Here is a 19249-nt window from a genome sequence, read left to right on the forward strand (position 1 = left end):
GGAGGCGGAGCTTGCAATGAGCAGAGATGGCGCCACTGCACACTCCAGCCTGGGAGACAGAGCGAGATTCCATCTCAAAAACAAAAAAAAAAACAACAAACAAACAACAACAACAACAAAACTACTAAAAGCCATTGTGTTTATAACTTAACCATGAAAAACTTTAATTCTAAAAACACAAGACCATAAGAAAATTTTGAATATTTCTAAAATATTGTCTAAAAACAGAGAAAAAGATGCTGTATAGCCAATTAGCTATGTGGCAGTGGGCAAATTATGTCACCTGAGTTTTAGTTTCCTAAACTGTGAACAGGGATAACATATAGCTTTAAGCTTTTTAATGAGGTGAGTGGACATGCAAATCCCTGGCATATGGCCTGGTCCATATCAGAGAGTGCAAAAAACATCAAATTATGACCGGCCAGATGGCTCATGTCTGTAATCCCAGCACTTTGGGAGGCCGAGGCAGGTGGATCACCTGAGGTTGGGAGTTCGAGACCAGCCTGACCAACATGGAGAAACCCCACCTCTACTAAAACAAAATTAGCCAAGCGTGGTGATGCATGCCCGTAATCCCAGCTACTCAGGAGGCTGAGACAGGAGAATCGCCTGAACCCGGGAGGCAGAGGTTGAGGTGACCTGAGATCACGCCATTAAACTCCAGCCTGGGCAACAAGGACGAAACTCTGTCTCAGAAGAAAAAAAAAAAATTGAGTCACGCGTGGTGGCATGCGCCTGGAGTCCCAGCCACTCAGGAGACTGAGGCAAGAGAATCGCTTGAACCCGGGAGGTAGAAGTTGCAGTGAGTTGAGACCATGCCACTGCACTCCAACCTGGGTAACAAAATGAGACTCTGTCTCGAAAACAAACAAAAAGGCCCGGCGCAGTGGCTCACGCCTGTAATCCCAGCACTTTGGGAGGCAGAGGTGGGCAGATCATGAGGTCAGGAGATCGAGACCAGCCTGGCTAACACAGTGAAACCCCGCCTCTACTAAAAATACAAAAAATTAGCCGGGTGTGGTGGCGGGCGCCTGTAGTCCCAGCTACTCGGGAGGCTGAGGCAGGAGAATGGCGTGAACCCGGGAGGCGGAGCTTGCAGTGAGCCGAGATCGCGCCACTGCACTCCAGCCTGGGCGACAGAGCGAGACTCCGTCTCAAAACAAAAACAAAAACAAAAACAAAAAATCCCTTCCCATAAAAAGGTATTTAGGCAAATACTATGCTACATTGCTACATGCTGGGATTTCAGCAACTGTCTAATTTTAAACATTTAACTAGTCTTCTTGTGGTATCTTATTCATACACAAATTATAACACTAGCAAAATGCTTACATGTAAACTATCTCTAGAGAATGGGAAACAACGTAAATTTAACGGGATATTTAGGTGTAAAGATAAGGGTTAACATAAAACAAAGAAATGAATAAATGTAGTTTGACCTATTTAGCTCTTCTTGTAGACTACTTTCAGAGACACTTCACAGTTGAGTATATAAGCACACCTATTTAAAATCAGATATAAAGGTGTACCATGATTCTGAAGGTACTCACAAAAGTAATGAGATCAGAAAAAAGAAGAGTCAACTGAACTACTACCACAAATAGCAAGAGAATTACTGCAGGAACTAGGTACAAAATTACTATCTAAATTGGGCCTGGTGCCTCACACCTATAATCCTAACACTTAGGGAGGCCAAGGCAGGAGGATCACTTGAGGCCAGGAGTTCAAGACCAACTTGGGCAACAAACTGAGAACTCATCTCTACAAAAAAATAAAGGCCAGGTACAGTGGCTCATGCCTATAATCTGAGCACTTTGGGAGGCTGAGTAAGATGGGAGGATAGCTTGAGCCCAGGAGTTCAAGACCAGCCTGGGCAATGCAGAGAGACCCCTCTCTACAAAAATTTAAAAAGTCCAACATGGTGGCATACGCCTGTAGTCGCTGCTACTTGGGAGGCTGAGGTGGAAGGATGGCTTGAGCCCAGGGGGTCAAAGTTGCAGTGAGCCATGATCACACCACTGCACTCCAGCCTGGGCAACAGAGCAAGACCCTGTCTCAAAAATAAAAAATAAATATAATAAAATAAAATAATTAGCTGGGCATGGTGGTGCACACCTGTAATCCCCAGCTACTTGGGAGACTGAGGCAGGAGAATCACTTGAGCCCAGGAGTTCAGGGCTGCAGTGAGCTATGACCACACCACAGCACTGAAGTCTGGGCAACAGAGTTAGACCTGTCTCTAAAAAAAAAAACAAAAACAAAACAAAACAAAAAAACAAAAAACAAAGACAAAAAACAAACAGAAAAAACAACTCTGCCTAGAAATCACTAGCCCAGCAGGGATTAAGACAGTAAAGTGGGCCAGGTGCAGTATAATGCCCCTGTAATCCCAGTGCTTTGGGAGGCCTACGCAGGTGGATCGCTTGAGTCCAGGAGTTCAAGACCAGCCTAGGCAACATGGCGAAACCTTGTCTCTACAAAAAAATACAAAAATTAGCCAGGCATAGTGGCACATGGTTGTGGTCCCAGCTACTTGGGAAACTGAGGCAGGCAGATTGTTTGAGCCTGGGAGATAGAGGCTGCAGTGAGCCGAGATGGGCCACTGCACTCCAGCCTGGGTGACAGACTGAGAGACGCTGTTTCAAAAAAAAAAAAAAAAAAAAAAAAAAGATGGCCGATTGATCACATACAACTAACTTCGTTCCCTTCCAAAACTCCCCTAAACAGGACTACCACAAGGAAAGAAAGAATAAGAAACAAAAGCAATATGATTTTATAAGCCAAAGAACAGATGGATGAATGGTTAACTGCCAACCTGAGATAGCCAGAGTCTAAAACAGTGAATAAAAAGCCAAGAAACATTCTGATTTCCACTGCAGGCTCAGAAATCTGTAGCACCACATATCCCTGGAACAGAATGGGCAGATGCTAAGAAAAGAGGTTGAGAGATATCTTCCCTCCCATCAAGTTGATGGTGACAGGCCTTTCCCCATCCTAGCACAGATTCTAAAAATTTTTTCTTTGATAAGATAGAACATAAGATCTAAGTTTTGGGTTCACCAAGCACTGGGGAATGTTTCAATACCATGAAATATCCCCTCTCCATTGCTTGAACCCAGGAGGCAGAGGTTGCAGTGAGCCGAGATCACGCCATTGCATTCCAGCCTGGGCAACAAGAGCAAAACTCCATCTCAAAAAAAAAAAAGAAATGTCCCCTCTCCTACTTGATTCCCAGAGAGCTGGCATTCAGACTTCTATTTTCCAGGCAGCAAACTCTTTTCTGGAGGCTTTCTTTCTGAGCAAGACTCTTCCCTGCGGAACTAAGAATCAGCAAAAAAGGAAAGTCCTAAAAATATTAACCTATGGGGTTCCCCATCAATTGGCCAGAAGATCACCCGCAAGCTTCAAGTTGGAAACCCCACTCTCACTCTTCCAATTTGCTTTTTAGTTCCCGTTTTTTGTTTGTTTGTTTGTTTGTTTGTTTTTGAGACGGAGTCTCGCTCTGTCACCCAGGCTGGAGTGCAGTGGCGCGATCTTGGCTCACTGCAAGCTCCACCTCCCAGGTTCACGCCATTCTCCTGCCTCAGCCTCCTGAGTAGCTGGGACTACAGGCACCTGCCACCATGCCCAGCTGATTTTTTTTGTATTTTTTGTAAAGATGGGGTTTCACCGTGTTAGCCAGGATGGTCTCAATCTCCTGACCTCATGATCTGCCCACCTTGGCCTCCCAAAGTGCTGGGATTACAGGTGTGAGCTACTGTGCCCGGCCTTTAGTTCCCAATTCTTAATCATAAATAAAACAGTCAAGAATTATGCAATATATATAACACCTACTATGTACCCACAAAAATTTCAAATAAAAATTTTTAAAAAACTAATTACACAGGCCGGGTGTGGTAGTGGGTGCCTGTCATCCCAGCACTTTGGGAGGCCAAGGCGGGCGGATCACTTAGGTCAGGAGTTCAAGACCAGCCTGGCCAACATGGTCAGTCCCTTGTCTCTACTAAAAATACAACAATTAGCCAACGTGGTGGCATGTACCTGTAGTCCCAGCTACTCAGGAGGCTGAGGCACAAGAATTGCTTGAGCCCAGGAGGCAGAGGTTGCAGTGAGCCTAGATCACGCCATTGCACTCCAGCCTGGGTGACAGGGCAAGACTGTCTCAAAAAAAAAAAAAGAGGAAAAAAAAAAAGAATTATAGATGGAGTCTCACTCTGTCGCCCAGGCTGGAGTGCAGTGGTGTGATCTCGGCTCACTGCAACCTCCGCCTCCTGGGTTCAAGTGATTCTCCTGGCTCAGCCTCCTGAGTAGTTGGAATGACAGGCACCCACCAGCACACCCGTTTAATTTTTCTTTTTTTTTTTTTTTGAGACAGAGTTTTGCTCTTGTTGCCCAGACTGGAGTGCAATGGCACAACCTCGGCTCATCATAACCTCTGCCTCCCAAGTAGCTGGGATTACAGGCATGTGCCACCAGGCCCGGCTAATTTTGTGTGTGTGTGTGTGTGTGTGTGTATATATATATATATATATATTTTTTTGTAGTGACAGGGTTTCTCCATGTTGGTCAGGCTGGTCTTGAACTCTCGACCTCAGGTGATCTGCCTGCCTTGGCCTCCCAAAGTACTGAGATTCCAGGTGTGAGTCACCATGCCCAGCCCATTTTTGTATTTTTAGTAGAGATGGGGTTTCACCATGTTGACCAGGCTAGTCTTGAACTTCTGACCTCAGGTGATCCACCCACCTCGGCTGGGATTACAGGTGTGAGCCACCATGCCCAGCCAACACTTCTAATATAAAAAGAACTGCTGGAAATTAAAAGCTTAGTGGCAAAAAGGAAAAATTCAGCAATAAGAATTGAAAGATAAAGCTGAGAAAAATCTCAAGAAATAAAGGAAAAAATAAAGAGGATAAGGATTATATCTCAGGTGGGGGGGGAGAATTGTATCTCCCACTAACTATATGCATGTATATGCGCGCGTGTGTGTGCGCGTGTGTGTGTGTGTGTGTGTGTGTGTGTGTGTCTCAAACCTTATGGACCAGGCTTTTTTTTTTTTAAGACAGGGTATGGCTCTGTTGCCCAGCCTGGAATGCTATGGCACAAACACAGTTCACTGCAGACTCAACCCCCTGGGCTCAAACAATCCTCCCAGCTTGGCCTCTCAGGGTGCTGGGATTACAGGAGTGAGTCACAGTGCCCAGAGCCACTTTACCCATTTTTTTTGAGACAGACTCTCTCTTTGTTGCCCAGGCTGGAGTATAGTGGTGTGATCACTGCTCACTGCAGCTTCAACCTCCTGAACTCAAGCGATCCTCCCACCTCAGCTTTCTGAGTAGCTGGGACTACAGGCATGTGCCACCATGCTCAGCTAATTTTTGTATTTTTTGTAGAGAAAGAGTTTTGCCATGTTGTCCACACTCGAACTCCTGGGCTCAAGCTCTCAAGCTATCCACCCACCTCAGCCTCCCAAAGTGGTTGGATGACAGGCATGAGCCACTGTGCCCAGCCACTTTACCTACCTACCACATCCTGCCACAGTCCTAAGTTTAACTAATTAAAGAGATATGCTGTGAAATGTAAGAAAATAAGAGCAAATAAGTTAGTAGAAAGCAACTAGGTTAAAAGGAAGGCAGGAATACTACTATGGGAGATAAACTAATCACAAGTTTGTTTTTGATGAGCAATGGAAAACTGTTTGATCAGGGTTGAAAGGACAAAATTGGCAAGAACTGAATCCCAGATAATAAAAATAGAAGTAAAGCTTGTTAAAGAAAAAAAAATCATTTTGTCACTCCTAATGAAATTATTCACACAAGGATTGGTGTTAAAAGCATTAAGTGAATAGCTGACAGAGAAAGGGCATTTGTACTGTACCAAAATGAACAAATAGATCACTGTCTAGTAGCAAAAAAAAAAAAAAACCCGAAAAAACAAAAACAAACATTAACTTCCTAACAGAGAGAGATCCGGCCACTCAGATTCGGTGGTCATTCTTAGAATTAGGAATAGTTTGACAACTAGTTTATGTTATCTCCTCGTGTGATGCTAGCTGGAGGACTGTCAGGGTACATAAATAACAGTCTTCCTCAAATACAAGGCAAATATCAACGTCAAAACAACAGATTATTCAGTAGTGTTTTTTTTTAATCCAACAGTAAAAAAATTTTCCCAATCTACTGGAAAAGAAAAAATTGTTAAATTCAAGGCACTTAAAAGAGAGCTAACTTTAAATCTTGTTCTGGAACTTGAGAGAGTTCCAGTGGTATAAATGTCAGCACTCCCCGTGCCTTCCCAGGGACTACCATGGCTTGGCTCTGGGGACAGGGGCACCCAAGCAATTAGCTTGAAGGCCAAGGCCTTCAAGATAACACAAAGGCAAATCCCTCAGGAAGAACACCCTACTACTGCACTAATTATATTAGACAGCAAAGCGGGGTAAAAAAAAAACAACTCACAATGGAGATATTTCCTTCTTAATTTCTGCCAAAGCCTCACGACATAGGCTTGAAGGTGATTCCTGGTCCTAGAATGAGAATTGAAAACCAATTTCGGTACAACCAATCTGGATGCACAACCAACTCAACACCGTGAGGTGGCAATGGGGTAAGAGGCCAAGGAGTTCCTGGGCTCTGCTACCCTCCCCCACCCTAATGTTACCGAGAAACTAAGTTGAAAAAAAGAACTATAGGAACCGCAACGACGAGACAAAGCTAAAAGTGCTTCGTCCAACTGCAGTACTGGGGATGCAGTGGGCTCGGGGATCCGAGGCCTGCTCCCAGGACGGGAGAGGGAAGGGTAAACGTCGTTTCGACGCCAGCAAGGGATTTGTATTCCCTCCTAAATTTGCCCACCCAGCGTCATCTCTGTCACTCCAAGCACCATTTCAGAGGTAACGGGCGGCGCGCGTCACCTCTGGGCCCACAGTTGCCTCAAGAAGTTGCCCTGGGGCCCCAGCAGTCGACGACAGGGCCCCAGATCCGCCATTAAACTCGCCCAGATAAGCAGCAAAGAGTAAAAGCCGCGCAGCGCCGGGGAAAAGATGAGCGAAGGAGGGGACCCAGCGGGGCAGAGGCAGAAGCCCTCGCCCGAAAAACCTGGGGACCTCGGCTCCGGCGGCAGGGTGGCAGCGCGGTCCTGAGAGCGAAGACCCGGCCGGGGCGCCCCTCCCTCGCCCAACCCCCCGCGCCCCCCCCCCGCCAGTATGCCTGCAGGAAAGAAAGAAAAATGCCCCGCGACCTCCCCGGGCGGCCGGCACCCCGCCCCGCCACCCCGCCTCCCCGCCTCCCCGCCGGCCCCGCGACCTCCGCCGCTGGCGACCGCCTCACCCAACCCTCCCGGCCTCGCTCGCACTCTCTCAGCCCCTCAGGCCGGACGCAAAAGCGCCGGTGACAGGAGGGCAGCCCCGAGCTGCTCTCGAGGCCCCGAAGCGGCAACGGCGACGGCGGCCGCGCCGCGGGGTATTAATCCCGGGTCGGTGGGAGCCTCCGGAGGCTGCTCTCACCCATCTCCGCCTCCCCACTCACCTCGGCCTCCGCCTCCTCCTCCGGAGGCTGCGCTGCTCCCAGCCACCCCCACTCTCAGCGGCCCTGGACTGGAAAGACAGCGGGGATAAGCGTCACCCGGTTCTGGCTGCGGCTCCGCGGAACGAACAGGCCCATCCCGCTTCGGCGACAAGCACAACTCCGCTAGGTCCAGTCCCGGCTTTTCGCGCTGGTGAGGAGGCGGAGAAGCAGGGGACGGCGCGGCAGAGCCCGAGGAGGCCCCACCCTCCGTGCGCTCGTTGGCTGGCGAGGGAGACGGGCCTGGGCGCCTCGGGCACGCCCATTGGCTCCGACCGCCGTCCTTCAGGACGCCCCCTCGGTGGGGTGGTCCGAAGAGCTGTCCGTCAGGTGCGGGCCACACCCGCGGCCCTGCAGTTCCACTCCCGCCTGCCAGCCCTCAACTCCCGGTCGGGTTGTCTCCCCGCCGGTCTCCCGCCCCCAGCTACCGGGTCCGCCAGGGTCAGGAGCCCGAGATTCGCCGCCCGTCGTAGCGGCCCGCTTCGGCCCCTCGGGGCCCGGGGCTCTCCGGGACCTACACAGCCCGGGAGACTCCGGCGGGGCCGCCTGCCCTCGCCCGAGCCCGGGGGCCCAGGCTGCGGCAGCGGCTCCCAACGCCTCTGCTCGAGGAGAGCGGCGGCCTGGATGCCCCAGCGCCCTCCCTGTCCAGTTCCTTGAAGGCCCCCAAGAGGGGCGAGGCCGGGGAGGTGCTGGAGCGGGGCCAAGTGAGCTTTCGGGGCCGCGGTTGAACTGGAGTCTTGAGTGCGCTGCGGTCAGTAGAGGCCCTTCCACCCTCGCCGCGCCCCGTGGGGAATAGTCCCCCACCTCCCGCCATGGCTGCAGCAGGAGGAGACGACGTCCTCCATTTTGTCGGGACAACTGTGGGAACTTGGGACCCCTCAAAACCAAACCCCGTGGGGCCAGGACTTGTCCCGGAAGCCCCGACTGGGCTCTGCCATTCGGACAAGGGAACAGCCCCAGCTGCCGGCGTCTGCGTCCGCGGGGCAGTACTGGTCGGGCGCGACGGTGGAGACACCCAGACGCAGCTCCCCGCCTCCATCAACCAAGATGGAGGGAGCTGCAGGCTCCCTTGGAGCTGGGCTCTCGCGGGTTGGAGGGGCTGAGGCCTGCCCTGGGGCGTCCCTGGGCGCCGCCGTCCTGTGCTAGCAGCCCGGGGCGCTGGCCCTGCCTAGGCCTCTTTACTGCCTGCCACCGTCTCCTGGTCCGGAATGGTTGATGGAGGCTCCCTCCACAGCCCGCTCCATCGCGGGGCGCACCCGCTGCGGCCCCTGGGGGGAGCAGAGTCAGGGACAGACGGCGCCCGGTGAGGGCGGGCCCCACAGGCCACCTCCACGAGGGGTCTTCTCTTTTGTTCCTCGTCTACACCTACGTCTTCGGCGGATGTCATGGTGCTGAACCATTTCCAGGACTCCACGTAAAGATGGAAGCGATTCCGCTTTCGTCTCGCCCTGGCGGTTCTTAGTGGGATTACAATTGAGGATGTTAGTTTGGATGAAAGTTGGTGAAATACTTACCTTATGTCTGGAAATACAGATAATGTGATTTTTAAAAAACACATTGAGCCCCGTTTTACTTCTGTGGTATGGTAAAGGCACAGGTTTATTCAATGAAAATCAGACGTTAACCATCTAATGCAGGGGTGGCCAATCTTTTGGCTTCCCGGGGCCACATTGGAAGAATTGGCTTGGGCCACACATAAAATACGCTAACAGTAACAATAGCTGATGAGCTAAAACAAACGAAAAAACCAAAACGCCAAAAAAATCTCATAACGTTTTAAGAAAATTTACAAATATGTGTTGGGCTGCATTCAAAGCCGTCCTGGGCCGCATGCAACCCCCAAGGGCTGCAGGTTGGACAAGCTTGATCTAAGACAAAAGCATGTTCACGGATTGATGAGAGTTCTGTGTAAGCCTTTGCATATTGCATAGTGCTGTATGTCATGGATATGCCTAATATCACCTACATTTTTTAGGTCCTCAGTTACTCTTTGGAAATAAGTGAATTACATGTAATGTCATCATTTTAATGACTGCTGTAAATTACACACTGACTACCCTGAGTTCGTGGAGAAGGGCTCCATAGAGAAAATTTGAAGGTCTGACAGAAACTTTAAATGGTAAGCTCAGTAGCCACTTGTCATCTATTTTCTGATTATCTTTTTCACAATTTTTTGGCATTGATACTGTTCAAAGATTAAAATTGGGTAACATTTCTTTTTCCTGATAGTGGCGGGAATGACAGGTTCATGTCCCAATGAAAACGCTCACCTCAGTATGCTGCCATGATTTCGAGGGTTGTCGAAAATTTAGGAAAAAAAAGTCTTCATTGTTCAACAAGATAGTGTCATTTATTGTAAATCTTTTGATAATTCAGGACTCCCGGCTAATACAAAGTCACAGCATTATGACCAAGTCTACACAAAGGGGCCAGATAGCCTGCCTTTGAATCGTACTTTATTACTAGTAGCTGTGTGATCATCTTAACAGATAAGTTACTTAAACTCTTCTCAGCCTCACTTTTATCATTTAAAAAATGTAACAAATACTTAAGATTTTTTTTTTTTTTTTTTTTGAGAATTAAATGAATTGGCCGGGCACAATGGCCCACGCCTGTAATCCCAGCTATTTGGGAGGCAGAGGCAGGAGAATCACTTGAACCCAGGAGGTGGAGGTTGCAGTGAGCCGAGACTGCATCACTGCACTCCAGTCTGGGCAACACAGCAAGACTGTATCTCAAAAAAAGAAAAACAAAAAACAAGCAAAAAAAGAATTAAATAAATTATCACACATATGACACTTAGAATTGCACCTGGCACATTAATTAATAAAAGCTTGTAAATTTTGCCTGTGATTGTTAATTCCCAATCAGCACAGTGGTACACTAAAAAAAAAATTCTGGCCCGGCACGGTGGCTCACACTTGTAATCCCAGCACTTTGGAAGGCCGAGACGGGCAGATCACCTGAGGTCGGGAGTTTGAGACCAGCTTGACCAACATGGCGAAACCCCGTCCCTACTAAAAGTACAAAAGTAGCCGGGCGTGGTGGTGCATGCCTGTAATTCCAGATACTCGGGAGGCTGAGGCAGGAGAATCACTTGTACCTGGGAGGTGGGGTTGCGGTGAGCCGAGATTGCACCATTGCACCCCAGACTGGGCAACAAGGGCGAAACTCCGTCCCAAAAACTAACTAAATAGGAAAAAATTCTTCCAGCCTAGGTAACATAGTGGGACCCAGTCTCTACAAAAATTTTAAAAAATTAGCCAGAAGTGGTGCATGCCTGTAGTCCCAGCTACTCAGGAGGCCGAGGTGGGAGGATCACTTGAGCCCAGGAGGTCAAAGCTGCAGTGAGCCATGATTGTGCCACTGCACTCCAGCATCTGGGTGCAGAGTGAGACCCTGTCTCAAAAACAAACAAAAAAAATTGTTTATAATAATATAATGACTTATTAAAGTAACATCAGCACTTTCTTACTATTGTAATATGAAAATATTTAATTCTTGGAGTTAATATGTAAAATATACCGTAGAGGAAATGTAATTGGAACCAAAATTTATTTATTCTTTGAAAGTGGCTTAGTACAGCCAGGCGCGGTGGCTCACGCCTGTAATCCCAGCACTTTGGGAAGCTGAGGCGGGTGGATCACCTGAGGTCGGGAGTTCGAGACCAGCCTGACCAACATGGAGAAACCCCGTCTCTGCTAAAAATACAAAAATTAGCCAGGCGTGGTGGCACATGCCTGTAATCCCAGCTACTTGGGAGGCTGAGGCAGAATTGCTTGAACTTGGGAGGCGGAGGTTGCCGTGAGCAGAGATCGCGCCATCGCACTCCAGCCTGGGCGACAAGAGCGAAACTCCATCTCAAAAAAAAAAAAAAAAGTGTTGTCGTACAATATTCTTAAATTGTCATCCCAAGTAATTCATAGGGATATTAGAAACATAGATCAAAAACAACTGGGGTGGGGAAGAGAGAAAAGAGACTGAGGGAATTAATGCTTATCTTGGACAAACCAGTGAAAAGCTGTTTTAAGCAATAAATAATGAAAATTTATTAGAAGAGAAGGAACAGAATCTAAGATTGAAAAAGCATGAGATGACTGGTTGCTATATTTTTAAAAAGATCTCTAGAATCAGTAGGATGCTTTTTTTTTTCTTTGAGATGGAGTCTTGCTCTGTTGCCCAGGCTGGAGTGCAGTGGCGCAGTCTTGGATCACTGCAACCTCCGCCTCCCGGGTTCGAATGATTCTCCTGCCTCAGACTCTGGAGTAGCTGGCATTACAGGCATGCGCCACCACGTCCAGCTAATTTTTGTATTTTTAGTAGAGATGTGGTTTCACCATGTTGGCCAGGCTGGTCTCGAACTCCTGACCTCAAGTGATCTGCCCACCTCAGCCTCCCAGAGTACTGGGATTACAGGCGTAAGCCACTGCACCCAGCCTGAAACCAGTTTTATCTAAGACTGCTGAGATGGCTTGCTGCAACTTTAGGATTAATTTTGGCCACTGCCGTTGCTCACCATTTGGAGCTTGCCAGCTCCCCAGAACCTTACTAGTGCCAGAGAGCTTTCTCAACAAGCAATAGGTAACATTTCTCTTTTTCATAAAACCCCCAACCTTCTCTTTGTTCCTCAGACATGAAGAAAACCACCTGATCTGTGTATATGCCCCCAGCTGCAATTTTTTCTCTCCAAATAAAATGTTAGAGATTCATCTCTACATTTTTATTTTTATATCAACAGTTGTTTTACAAATACCTTTCAAAGGTATCAATTATTTTACTATGATGAGCACAGTCAAAGATTAAAGCTTATGTAGTAGCTTTTGCTTTTAATCTATCCTAGGTATTCTATTGATAATCATAATGTTTCAACTTCGGTCATTTCAACTTTGCTTCTGAGCCCTTTTGATATGATCTGAGTCATCTTTCATATTTCCTTGCTTTCTGTTATAATGAGATGTTCCATCGTTGCCTACATTTCTTGACCCACACCTGAATCTGTCATTTTTTCAAACCATTGTTTTCTTTTAGTGGGACATAGTAGTTAAGGAGCAAAATCTAGAAGCTAGGAGTATTTATTGCTCGACGTGGTCATTGTTTATAGGCTTTTCAGGGAACAGAGCTAGGAATGAATATGTTATATTAGCATTATAACATGAATTCATACTGAACCACAGGGTTTTTTCTGAAACTCACTGATCTTACATTTGCATTTCTTTTGTCTCATGCCAAATAGTCCAGTTCTCAAAAATAGAACCAAATTATTATGATTATTATTATTTTTGAGACAGAATCTTATTCTGTTGCCCAGGCTGGAGTGCAGTGGCACAATATCGGCTCGCTGCAACTTCCACCTCCTGGGTTTCAGCTATTCTCAGGCCTCAGCCTCTGGAGTAGCTGGGATTACAGGCGCCTGCCACCATGCCTGGCTAATTTTTGTATTTTTAGTAGAGACGGGGTTTCACCACATTGCCCAGGCTGGTCTTGAACTCCTGACCTCAAGTGATCCACCCTCCTCAGCCTCCCTAAGTGCTGGGATTACAGGCGTGAGCCACCGCACCCGGCCCATAAATCTTATTTGCTTTATCCTACACAGATGCCACTATCACAGAATAAAAATACATACAAATACCACCCACAATACAATTAATAAAAATAATTTAAACTTAGTTTACAGTTACTTTTTTCCTTAGAGAAATTCCAACTTACTATGCACAGTAATTTGAAGTGTGTAAAGTCAGATGGTGTTTCTTGCTAGATGGTTATGCTGCCAACTGGATACACAAGTTTTACTTGTTTCATTTTACTTTCTATTTTTATTGATTTCTTTTTTTAACTTAAATTATGTTCTATAAGTATATGAAATATTAACATGGAGTATGGGAAAAAGAAATCAGTGTTAAGATATTCTGACGTTCTTATATTTTGTAAGAGAAGGGCATGTATGTAAGTAGGTATTTTAAAATCAAATATATATTAGCTATATAAGCATAGCTACTAAAAGAATAAAAAATTAGTACTGGCCGGGCGTGGTGGCTCATGCCTATAATCCTAGCACTTTGGGAGGCCGAGGCAGGTGGATCACTTGAGCCCAAGAGTTTCAGACTAGCCTGGGCAACATGGCAAAATCCTGTCTCTACAAAAAAACCACAAAATTACCTGGGCTTGGTGGTACATGTCTGTATTCCCAGCTATTCAGGAGTGAGGGGCTGAGGATCGCTTGAGCCCGGAAGGTTGAGGCTGCAGTGGGCTGTCATTGTGCCACTGCATTCCAGCCTAGGCACAAAGGGAGATGCTGTCTCAAAAAAAAAAAAAAAAAAAAAAAAAAAAAAGAATAATTAGTAGTGATGGGAAAAAGAAAACTTGAACAATCACACAGGAGGCAGGATAATAGTCTATTACTGCCTAACAAATTACCTAAAAACTTAGTGGCTTAAAATAACAAATACTTATCATGTCTGTTATTGTAGGTCAAGAACTGGGAAGAAGCTCACCTGGGTGGCCCTGACTCAGGGTCTCTCATGAGGTTGCAGTCCACACGTAGGCCAGGGCTGCAGTCGTATGAAGGCCTGACAGGGGCTGATGGATCTGCTTATAAGCCCACTCATGTGGCTATTAGCACGAGGCTTCAGCTCTTCTCTAGTTGTCTCCAAAGTGGTACACTGCCTTTTTTATTTATTTATTTTCGAGACAGGGTCTTTCTCTGTCTCCCAGGCTGGAGTGCAGCAGTGCAGTCACAGCTCACTGCAACTTCCGCCTCTTGGGCTCCAGCAATCCTCTTGCCTCAGCCTCCCAAGTAGCTGAGACTACAGGTATGTACCACCATACCCAGCTAATTTTTGTATTTTTTGTAGTTGCCCAGGCTGGTCTCAAACTCCTGAGCTCAAGCAATCCACCTGCCTTGGCTTCCCAAAGTGCTGGGATTACAGGTGTGCACCACTGCGCCTGACCATACACTGTCATTTCTCTTTCTCTCTTCTTTCCTTCCTTCCTTCCTTCCCCTCCCTTCCCTTCCCCTCCCTTCCCTTCCCTTCCCTCCCTCCCTCCCTCTTTCTCTCTCTCTTTCTTCCTTCCTTCCTTCCTTCCTTCCTTCCTTCCTTCCTTCCTTCCTTCCTTTCTTTCTTTCTTTCCTTCTTTTTTGAGACAGAGTCTCGCTCTATTGCCCAGGCTGGTGTGCAGTGGCACAGTGCACAGATCACAGTAGTGCGATCTCGGCTCACTGCAGCCTCTGCCACCTGGGTTCAAGCGATTCTTGTGCCTCAGCCTCCCTAGTAGCTGGGATTACAGGCATGAGCCACCACACCTGGCTAATTTTTGTATTTTTAGTAGAGACGGGGTTTCACCATGTTGGCCAGGCTGGTCTCCGACTCCCGACCTCAGGTGATCCACCCGCTTCGGCCTCCCAAAATGCTGGGATTACAGGCTTGAACCACTGCGCCCGGCCTTACACTGTCATTTCTATTGAAGTCATTAGAAGCAAGTCACTAAGTGCTTCCCACAGTCAAGCAGAGGGGAATTGGGCAGTAAAAATTAAATGGAAAAGTACCAGAGAATATGTGGACATATGTTAAAACTGTCACAGGCAGAAAGGAGAAAAAAATAAGCAAAACAAAAATAGAAAACAAAATAAAATGCTAAAAATGAATATGAATAGACATTATGCTTGCCTATTGAAAGAGAAATACTTGAAGATTGGATTTTTTTAAATGGTAGCAATGTACGGTTTATGATATGCTGCAAATTATAATAACACAGAAAGTAAAGAGATAAAAAATGTATACTAGAGAAATATTAAGCAAAAGAAAGTGAAACAACAATAATGTATAAAATAGACATTTTTGCAAAGTGCATTACTAGGCAAAAGAAAGATTACTTATTGATAAAAAAGAACAATTAACTAGAGAATTCTAAGGATTTTGTTTTTATTTTATTTTTATTTTTATTTTCATTGATAGAGCATGGGGTCATGCTCTATCGCCCAGGCTGGAGTACAGTAGCCAACTCCTGGGCTCAAGCAATCTTCCCACCTCAGCCTCCTGAGTAGCTGGGACTACAAGCACGTGCCACCATGCCCAGCTCAGTTTAGAAACTGTATGCACCTTACATATGGAATCATTCATAACTATATGGTGAAACTGAAAAATCCATAATTATACTACACTTTCATAAAGTCACGCAGAAAAAAAATCTCTTTAGCACATATATGGCTCTAATTTCTACTAAATGTAAAAAATTGATCTGCACCCAATAATGAGGAAATGACTAATTTTTCAATATGTGAAACATTTACACAAACTGAATACTAACTGGATCATAAGGGATTTCTCAACAAATATTAAAGAATGGATCATGTACACATGGCATTCCCTGACTGCAATGCACAAAGGAAAGTTAATAATAAAAAATCAGAGAGTAATATTTGGAGAAATTTTAAAATGCACATGTGTAGAAAATTTTAAGCAGACTCATGTATTTATTATTATTATTATTTTATTTTTATTTTTTGAGATGGTCTCACTCTGTTACCCTGGCTGGGGTGCAATGGTATAATCACAGCTCATTGCATCCTTGACCTCCTGGGTTCAGGTGATCCTCCCACCTCAGCCTCTAGAGTAGCTGGGATTACAGGTGTAAGCCACCATGTCTGGCTAAGTTTTTTTTTTTTTTTTAAATGAGGTTTTGCCATGTTGCCCAGGCTGGCTGTGAACTCCTGAACTCAAGTCATCCACAGTGCCCATCCTCTGATTTGTTTATTAATTTTAAAAGTGGACTCCATGGCTAGGCACGGTGGCTCATGCCTGTAATCCCAGCACTTGGGAAGCTGAGGCGGGCAGATCAGTTGAGGCCAGGAGTTCAAGACCAGCCTGACCAACATGGTGAAACTCTGTCTCTACTGAAAATACAAAAATTAGCCAGGCATGGTGGCGGGTGCCTGTAATCCTAGGTACTTGGGAGGCTGAGGCAAGAGAATTCCTTGAACCCAGGAGGTGGAGGTTGCAGTGAGCCGAGATCGGGCCACTGCACTCCAGCCTGGGCAACAGAGTGAGACCCCATCTCAAAAATAAAAAATAAAAAAGTGGACTTCAAAACAATTCAAGGTCAAAGGAGAAATTTCAAACTTACAGAGTTGTATTTAAGACAATACGAATAATTATGTCTACCCTTTCATTCAGATTCTCTGATTGCTAACGTTTTGTTACATCTGCTTTAAAATCCCTTTTATAGACCAGGCGCGGTTGCTCATGACTGTAATCCCAGCACTTTGGGAGGCTGAGTCGGGTAGATCACTTGAGGCCAGGAGTTTGAGACCAGCCTGGGTAATATGACGAAACACCCCGTCTACCTAAAATACAAAAATTAGCTGGGCATGGTGGTGCATGCCTGGAATCCCAGTTATTTGGGAGGCTGAGGCACAAGAATCACTTGAACCCAGGAGGCCAGAGGTTGCAGTGAGCCAAGATCACGCCACTGCACTCCAGCCAGGGTGACAGAGTGAGACTCTACCTCAAAAAAAAATAAATAAATAAAATCCCTTTTATAGGCACATACTTAATTTTGGAGATAGTTTCAGGCATAATGTCTCTTTATCTTTAAATCCTCAGCATGTGTTAAAGAACAAGAGCATTGCAGCCATAATGACAGAGCAAGTATCACTCATACTGATAGAATAATATTATCTAGTACTCAGATTGTATCAATGGTCCCAATATTTTCCATTGTGGACGATCCTCCTCCCCTGACCAGGATCTGGTCCAGGAACAGGTGTTGCATTTACTTGCCATGTCTCTTAGGTCTCCTTCAATCTGGAATGGCCCCTCAGCCTTTCCCTCTCTCATGACACTGACAGTTTTGAAGAGCCCAGGCCAGTGGTTTCCAGACAGAGTCAATTTTATTTATTTATTTATTTATTTATTTATTTATTTATTTATTTATTGAGGCAGAGTCTTGCTCTGTCGCCCAGGCTGGAGTGCAGTGGCGCGATCTTGGCTCACTGCAACCTCCGCCTCCCAGGTTCAAGCGATTCTCCTGCCTCAGCCTCCTGAATAGCTGTGATTACAGGCACGTGTCACCACGCCCAGCTAATTTTTGTATTTTTAGTAGAGATGGGGTTTTGCCATGTTGGTCAGGCTAGTCTCCAACTCCTGACCTTGTGATCCACCCACCTTGGCCTCCCAAAGTGTTGGGATTACAGGCGTGAGCCACCACGCCCAGCCCAGAGTCGATTTTAAACATGTTCCTCTGGTGATGCTGTTGTTCTCTCCAGTTTAAGAACCACCACGTCAGAGGCGTCTTCCTGTCTGAACCATTCTTTCTGTTGCTCTCAGGAAGGCAGAAAGGTACAGCTGGGCTCACCCCATACTCATTTGGGCCTCCCACACCCAACCCCATGCCTGGCACCCAGTAGATACTCAATAAAAACTTGACTTGGTTGTTAGGTAGACCAGGTTTCCAGCCCATCTGTGCCACAGAGTGCGTTGGGCAAGGACTTCACCTTTCCAGGATCACTTCTCCCATCTGTGAATCTTGGTTTTTGGGTGGAGAGTGGGTGGGACTAGGTGATCTTTAAAGGCTCTTGCAGCTTTGGTTGTTGCCTCTCAAAAGGACCTCTTTCCTCCCACTCCAGGAGCTGGATTAACTGTCTTAGGTCTCCCAAGTCCATGCCTCATTCATCAAATACTTATGAATCACCTATGAGGCGGAACCTGGGACTTGATTTTCTTTATTTCTTTTTCTTTTTCTTTTTGAGACAGAGTCTTGCTCTGTCGCCAAGGCTGGAGTGCAGTAGCGTGATCACAGCTCACTGCAACCTCAAACTCCTGAACTCAAGGGATCCTCCCACCTCAGTCTTCTAAGTGGCTGGGACTTCAGGTGTGCACCACCACACCCAGCTAATATTTATTTATGTATTTATTTATTTTTAGAGATGGAGGGTCTCGCTATGTTGCCCAGGCTGGTCTCTAACTCCTGGGCTCAGGAGATCCTCCCACTTCAGCTTTTCAAGTAGCTGGGATTAGAGATGTGATCCACATTGCCCGGCTCATTCCAATCTTCACTTCCATGGTCACATTGCTTTCTCCTCTTCTGGATGTCAAATCTCTCTTGGCATCCCTCTTGTAGGAATATATGTGATTGCTTTTAGAGCACATGCTGATTATTCCACACTTTCCCTAACTCATAATCCTTAATTTAATCATATTTGCCAATGTTTGCCATGTAAGAAAACATATACAGATTTTAGGGATTAGGACCTGATAGCTTTGGGGTCCATTATTAAGCCTACTACAGCTAGTGAGAGCTATTAAAGTTGGCTCCAAATAAACATATGAAAAAATACTCATCATCACTAATAATCAGAGAAACACAAATTAACATCATAATGAGATACCAGTCAGAATGGCTATTATTAAAAAGTCAAAATATAACAGATGTGGGTGAGGCTATGGAAAAAAGGGAACACTCATACACTGTTAGTGGGAATGTAAATTAGTTCAGCCCCTGTGGAAAGTAGTTTGGAGATTTCTCAAAGAACTAAAAATAGAATTGCCACCTGAGCCAGCAGTCCCATTACTGGGTATATACCCAAAGGAAAATAAATTGTTCTACCAAAAAGACATCTGCACTAGTATGCTCATCACAGCAAAGTTATCAGCCTAGGTGCCCTCTACCAGCAGATTGGATAGAGACAATCTGGG

At 46.2% G+C, this 19249-nt stretch overlaps 1 protein-coding gene across 11 annotated transcripts in view; it reads right to left on the reverse strand.

Annotated features, from left to right (window-relative positions):
* Nucleotides 1-7775, reverse strand: part of ZMYM5 (zinc finger MYM-type containing 5) — a 40200-nt gene extending 32425 nt beyond the window's left edge. For 4 of the 11 annotated variants that reach the window (XR_010150608.1, XR_010150607.1, XM_016925020.4 and 1 more), the window contains exons 1-2: nucleotides 7524-7660; nucleotides 6456-6523 (exon numbers count right to left, since the gene is read on the reverse strand). The gene's annotated coding sequence lies outside the window, so the exon portion shown is untranslated. The other 7 variants (XM_054664838.2, XM_063792408.1, XM_063792409.1 and 4 more) reach the window with 5 other exon arrangements.
* Between the last annotated feature and the right edge of the window lie 11474 nt (nucleotides 7776-19249).

Source organism: Pan troglodytes, chromosome 14 (genome assembly GCF_028858775.2).
Source record: "Pan troglodytes isolate AG18354 chromosome 14, NHGRI_mPanTro3-v2.0_pri, whole genome shotgun sequence".
Classification (NCBI taxonomy): domain Eukaryota; kingdom Metazoa; phylum Chordata; class Mammalia; order Primates; family Hominidae; genus Pan; species Pan troglodytes.